Source organism: Rattus norvegicus, chromosome 12, assembly GCF_021556685.1.
Source record: "Rattus norvegicus strain SHRSP/BbbUtx chromosome 12, alternate assembly SHRSP_T2T, whole genome shotgun sequence".
NCBI lineage: Eukaryota > Metazoa > Chordata > Mammalia > Rodentia > Muridae > Rattus > Rattus norvegicus.
This window is the reverse complement of record NC_141545.1, coordinates 31,057,103-31,063,102: the sequence shown is the minus strand read 5'-3', so window position 1 is coordinate 31,063,102 and position 6,000 is coordinate 31,057,103. Positions and strand designations below refer to the sequence as shown.

General features: G+C 45.9%; 1 pseudogene; it reads left to right on the top strand.

Annotated features, from left to right (window-relative positions):
- The window catches only part of Pnp-ps1 (purine nucleoside phosphorylase, pseudogene 1), a 154,615-nt pseudogene that overhangs the window by 2,245 nt on the left and 146,370 nt on the right, over positions 1-6,000 (top strand).

Sequence of the window (6,000 nt, the reverse complement as noted above, 5' to 3'; positions counted from 1 at the left end):
TCTGGGCTCCTCTTCCCAATATCACCAAGTGGTCAACACGTGAGCCTGTGAGAGAAATTCCGCATTCAAATAACACCTAAGAGCATCGCAGCTGGCATGCATCCGGGCCGGTACCGCAAACCCCCTGTACTTCCTGCCCGTAACAATGCGGCGCACGCAGCTGTCGCCCAGGGTGCCGTCCTCGTGTATGAGAACAAGCGCATCCCTGCTTTAAGGTTTTCTGCACTTTAATAATCGATTTAGAATGTCCTCTGTCTTATAAAAACAAAATTTCCTGCAAGCCAGCCATAGGCCGGCCGCTGCGTCTTCCACCTGGTGTTGGCTTTATCTCTCACTGCGTCAAGGAGCCAAGCGTGGTGCCTGACCCGCTCCACCTCGCCTCGAGTAAGTGCACCCTAGGCTGGCAAGATCACCTAAGGACGGGTTTCTCAGAGCAGATCCCTGCTGCTAAGTGTTAGGACTGTAATTGGAACAGCCACTAATAGGACTTCCCTCTTCAAGTACTAATAAAGACAGACAGCTGATCCCCTCCAGTTAGCAAGAACAGTGTGGGCAATAGAACATTTCATTAAAATGCAGCCAGGTGAGGGAGGTATCGGGAGAAACCTAATTGATAAAAAGGTTTGCTTTGTTTTGAAAACATCAACGGCCCAGCTTGAGACATGTCATTCGAGGTCCCTTGGTTTTGAAACAGGGCCTCACGTCCCAGGCTGGCCTGACTTTATATAGAGCAGGGAACAACACTGAATTCTTAATCTTTTACTACGTCTGTGTATGTGTACCTGTGTGTGGTTAAGTGCATGAGAACGTGTGTGACTCTGAAGGTCAGAAGAAGGTATTAGATTCCTTGAAGCTGGAGTTACAGACAGTTATGACCTGCCTACCATAGGTTCTGGAACCCAAGCTCAGGTCCTTTGCGAGAGCAGCATCACTCTTAACTACCAGGCAATCTCTCCAGCCCTAACCTCCAGCCTTCACCTCCCCAGTGCTAGAATTATATGTGTGTACCTCCAATTCCAGTTTGCACAATGCTGGGGATGGAACGTAGGGCTTCATGTACTCCAAAGGTGAGCACCCTACCAACAAAGCCCTGGTTTCTCTTCATTTCACAACAGGGTCTTGCTCTATAGCCTAGACTGGTCTGGAACTCGGAACCCACTGGCCACAGCTTCTACCCTGCAGGTAGGTTATGCCCAGCTTAACGCTTCCATTTTTACTTACTTCTTAGGACTGGGGCTAAAACTCTGGTCCTCCTACATATACTTGGATTTCTACTAAGTTATAGCCCCCCGGCTTTCCACTGTGTTGTACTTATTTTATGTGACTTACTTGGCCATGTTCAAAAAGTGGAACTAATGTCGAGTACAAAGGTCCCGGAGCTGTGGAACTAAGGCAATGAGGTGGAAAGCAGGACTTCTCAGACGTTACCACGCACAAATACTGAGGGTTCTGTTTAAGTGCAGAAGCTGGTTCTGTGAGTCTATGGGAGGGTTTTAGTATTTATTTATGTGCCTGTTTTTGTAATTTTTGTGATGGTAGGGATAGAACCCTCGGCCTCGTGCACTCTAAGCAAGTGCTCTAGCACTGAGCCACCCTCCTCAGCCCCTCACTGGGGATTCTAGGCAGGGGCTCTACCACTGAGCCACGCCCCCAGCCCCTCCCTTGGGGATTCTAGGCAGGGGCTCTACCACTGAGCCACGCCCCCAGCCCCTCACTGGGGATTCTAGGCAGATGTTCTACCACTGAGCCACGCCCCCAGCCCCTCACTGGAGGATTCTAGGCAGGGGCTCTACCACTGAGCCACGCCCCCAGCCCCTCCCTGGGGGATTGTAAGCAGGAGCTCTACCACTGAGCCACGCCCCCAGCCTCTCACTCGGGATTCTAGGCAGGTGATCTGAGCTATACCCCCAGTCCCTAACGGGAATTTTAGGCAAGCACACCAACTAATGCACTCCCATCCCTAGTGTGGGGCATTTCAATAAACTTCTAGGTACGGTTGCTGTTAGGATACAAGTCTACATACCTGTGTGTTTTGGGAACCACGGGGTTATCACAGAGAGCTCCGGGTTAGGGTCAGCTCTGCCTGTATATTGTACCTATGTGACCTATGTCAAACCCTTGAACTACTTTGCCCCTTAAATCTCACATTTATGAAACCATGTCTGATGGATCTCACTGGCTCTTTCCGGCTCTAAAAATTAATCTCTGATTTGGTTATTTACATCAGGCAGAACCATTTTGAGAGTCTTGAAGAAAAGTGGCATGAAAACTCGGTCCATTATAGTTATTAATGTTCCTGCTAGAGGGGCAGTCAGTGGCTCGAGCTCCAGTGGATTAAAAAATAATCCTTTAATCCTCCTGGTAGAGTCACTCGCAACTTGGCGTGGCACAGTGTAGATTATGGCTTTCAATGCTCTGGGATAAAATGAAAATCTCAGGTCTGGATTCTGTCGAATTGGGATTCTCTTTACTCCTGTGCCGTCTGGGTACATGTTGAATGTCTCCAGTCTCGAATAAATCTCCGTTTACATTAAAAATAAAATTTCAAGGAGCCGCCTATCCAAATCCAAGATTCTCCACGGTAGCCAGGAGAGAGCAGGTGCGGCCGCATGCAAATATCTTTGAATTTCAACATCTCCGACTCAGTATTTGGTTGACAGGATCCTTGAAAAGACAGGACAGTTACTGTATGCGAATGAAAAGGTTGAGTAATGAAGAGAGGTCTTAATCTCATTGGTTACGGAACTCTATTTGTGACAGCTTGTTGGAGCCACCACGCCGAAGACCAATGAAGAGGTTAGCCATTTCTTTTTCTAAAAAAAAAAAAAAAAGAAAAAAGAAAGAAAGAAAAAAAAAACCCAGCTGATTATACAGAGGAGCAGCCTGAGAATCAAAAGAATAACATCACAATGTGATCAAGGCAGTGTATGCTTTCAGTGCAACCCTCTTGAGAATTAACAAGCCGCTAAGTGGAGGAAACATGGAGGGGTGTCTTTTTAAGAGCGCTCTGTTTCCCTTCATGTGGACAAAGTCGATTTAAGCAACAGGGAAAAAAAAATGTAAGCTTGGGGGCAGGGGCAGAAGTGCCCAAGATCCCAGTGTACGTGTGTACATGTGTGTGTGAGTGTGTATGAGTGTGTGTGTGTGCGCGCGCACGCGCGTGCACGCGCATGCACGCTCGCGCTGGAGGGCTATGTGGGGCACACAAGAAAGGAGCTTGTGAAAGACTTGACTCACCAAACATTATTCATCTTAGGGGCTGGGAGATGGCTAGGTAAGTGAAAGCACTTGCTGTGAAAGCAAGAGGACCTGAGTTCAAGTCCCCAGCACCGTGGGAAAAGCCTAGGAGTTTTCTGGCTTGCCAGCCTAGCCAAACTGGCAAGTTTCAGGTTCATTGAGAGACCCTGGCTCAAAAACTGAGGTGGAGAGCAATAGAGGAAGACACACAATACCTTTCTCTGGCCTATACACGTACATGCATGTGGATAGTAAGTCACACAGTCATAGACACACACAGACGCACAGACATACACACAGACAAGCACAGAGACACAGACACACATTCATACATGCAGACAAACACATACATACATAAACATACATATATACACATACAAACATGGATACAGATTTACACACACACACACATGCACAGACAAACACAGATACAGACATAGAGACACACAGAGACACACACAAACACAGATGCACACACAGACAAAATATATACAAGCACACACACACAAAATATATACACAAACACACACAAATACACACACATGCACAAACACAGATATACACACACAAACACACACACAAATACACACACATGCACAAACACAGATATACACACACAAACACACACAGACAAACACACCGACAAATTTACTCAATTCAGAAATAATAATAAACAATCAACTTAAATAAACTCTTGGGGGGGTTCCTTTTGTATTTTATTTTTATATGTTCGTGTGTTTAGCCTGCATGTATGTAAGCACACCATAGGCATTCAGTGCTTATGGAGGTCAGAAGGGAGGAGTTGGATGCCCTGGAACCAGCCCTCCAGACAGCCCCTGTGTAGATGCTGGGAATGGAATCCAGGTTCTCTGGCAGAGCAGCCAGGGCCCTTAACCTCTGAACGATTTCCCTACCTCTTTGTGTTTGTAAGTCAAAGTCTCATGTAACCCAGGCTGACCTTGAACTGGACATATAACCACTTAAGTGTTGGGATAACAGGCATGTGTCACCATTTCTAGTTCAGTTCATTCTTTAAAGAATTTTTTCATTGCTGTTAATCATCGTATGTGTGAGTGTACACACATGTGTGTCATGGCCCATATATGGAAGGCCAGAGGACAACTTGTGCACCGTGACCACTTCCCTGTGAAGATCTCTTTTACACTCTGTTCCTTCTAGGAATCCGGTTTCTGTCCTCTCGGGCACCTCTCTTCTTTTGATTGGAGTTCAGAAGGTCTTTTCACTGCAATGCTATATTTTTCTTTAAAACGTTTGCTTAAAAATATATTTAGAGAAAGAGAGAGAGACTGGCAGGTACTTGAGGGCATATTTTTATAATATCATGCAAGGAAATCGCTTTGTGTTTACATTCTTCTGGGGACATTTTGACTTCCAGGTGCTGATATAGGAAGAGGCTGGGGCTGTAGTGAGATTGACCTCCGTGAGAGGTCTGAGCATGTGAAATGCCATAAGATACACCACCATTTCATGTGCTAAGTCTTGGTGGGAACTACAGACCATGCTGTCCCTGCTGAGGACAATGGTGCCTTTCTGAGCCTCATTTTCTTCTCCTGTGAAATTACTTCATCATTTAGGGAGTAAACGGTGATACTGTTAATGAACATGCCTAGTCCATGGGTGATGTTCTCTCTCTCTCTCTCTCTCTCTCTCTCTCTCTCTCTCTCTCCCTCCCTCCTCTTCCTCCTCCTCTCTTCTCTTTCTCTCCCTTCCTTCCCTCCCCCCAGACATGGTATTGCTGTTAGCATGGTTTGAACCATAATTCACAAGTCTCCTGCCTCAACCTCCCAAGGGCTAGTATTTTACCCATGTGATACCATATCTAAATTTTGCGTTACCTCTCCCCTCCCTCCCTTCTTCCTTTCCTTCCTCCCTCCCTTCCTCCCTCCCTCCTTCCCTTCCCTCCCTCCTTCCTTCCTTTCTTCTTTCCCTTTTGCTTAATAAAATAATAAATTTCAAAAGAAAAGGAAAGAAACAGAAATTCACACACACACACACACACACACACACACACACGTGTGACTAAATTATTTCAGGCTAGCCTACACATTCCGATAGCCTAAGGCACAAGGATCTTGAGTTATAAGCCAACCTGTGCCATATGGTAAGATCCTGTATCAAAAAATAAATAAATAAATTCCAATTAAAAAATTAAGCTACAGGAATAGATTAAATTTCCTCTCCTAGGGAAATGTAATTTCTTCCCAAACAGCCTGTCTAGGATTTGGGCTATCCTTAAGTCCTAGAGTACCTGCTTCTAATCCCCTAGTTTGGGGCAGCAGGTATAGCTCAGAACGTGACTAGAGTTCCACAGTGAGGGACTGAGGGCATGGTTTGGTTGCAGAATGCTTGCCTGGCCTGTACAAGTCCCTTGGTTCCAGCCTTTCTACAGTAATTCAGTTATTCCTACTGTACCCCTTTACTTCCTGCTTCTCACACCTCCCCCATCTCACACACACACCTTGGCCACAAGCAGCAGTCACTGAACCTGGGTGAAGGCCAATGTTATTGTAAAGCTGTTTCTTCCCACTGTCTTCTGCCAAGTCCAAACTAGCAGAGCAAACAATAATCATGATCATCTTTGACAATCTGGGACAATTAGCTCTAAGGGAAAACACCGAAAAGATAGCATGTGCGAGTTATATTATGTATTTTAATTTTAAAGCCACGGTGGAGCCACAGAGCCATGTACTGTTGATTAAAGGCGGTTATTAGACATGCTGGTTTGCACGCTACTTATTTGGG